The sequence below is a fragment of the Priapulus caudatus genome, unplaced genomic scaffold, assembly GCF_000485595.1.
Source record: "Priapulus caudatus unplaced genomic scaffold, Priapulus_caudatus-5.0.1 Scaffold170, whole genome shotgun sequence".
NCBI classification, from domain to species: Eukaryota; Metazoa; Priapulida; class Priapulimorpha; order Priapulimorphida; family Priapulidae; genus Priapulus; species Priapulus caudatus.
In genome coordinates, this window is record NW_014577231.1 from 344,083 (window position 1) to 344,914 (window position 832).

At 46.5% G+C, this 832-nt stretch overlaps 1 protein-coding gene across 1 annotated transcript in view; it reads right to left on the minus strand.

Annotated features, from left to right (window-relative positions):
• Positions 1-832, minus strand: part of LOC106806624 (lethal(2) giant larvae protein homolog 1-like) — a gene marked incomplete in the record, with an annotated part of 65,569 nt that overhangs the window by 16,623 nt on the left and 48,114 nt on the right.

Sequence of the window (832 nt, forward strand, 5' to 3'; positions counted from 1 at the left end):
GAGAGAGAGAGAGAGAGAGAGAGAGAGAGAGAGAGAGAGAGAGAGAGAGAGAGAGAGAGAGAGAGAGAGAGAGAGAGAGAGACATAGGGAAGAGGAGAGGCGTGACGAAGAGAGCAATAAAGATAAAAAAAAGAAGAAAGAATGAGAGAAACCAGAACCAAGAAAGAAGAAGGATGATTAACCAGGAAGTTGCCAGGACACCATGATAGGCAGGAAGGGCAATGCGCAAACCCTCCTAACTAACTAACTAACCACCCCAAACCCAACACATCTCTCAACCCACATACCCCGAGCGATTTATTTCAACTTACCGCCACCGGCAGTCACAGGGGGCGCCTCGTTCGCGCCGCCATCTTCGATCTTCTTCACCTCGACAGCTGTTGACTCAATCTCCTTAGCCTTGTCCTCGGTAGCCTTCTCCTCGTCCCTACAAACAAGCGAACAGCTTGAAATCTCCGAGCCACTTTCAGGTGCCTAAGGTGCATTCTATATTTTTTATTATTTCCTTTAATTTTTTCCTTTACGAAGGTAAATAAATATCAACTAAATGTAACAAACATCAGAACAAAACATCCCTTTAGCATAATCCTATCCGGCACATGCTTTATTTCTCAAAAAAGCAAAAAATCAACAACTTCAAAAAAGAAATTTCAAAAAATCTCATTCCCTTGATGATTTTGGGCCACCACCCCCACCCTTTCCCAAGGAATATTCCCGGGTGGTGAGACGGGAGCAGCATGGGGAGGGGAGGTGAAGAGTGAGGAGGTGGGGAGCAGGAGGGAGAGGCGGAGAGGATGTGAGGAGGACGTACGCTATGTGGTCGGTGATGCTA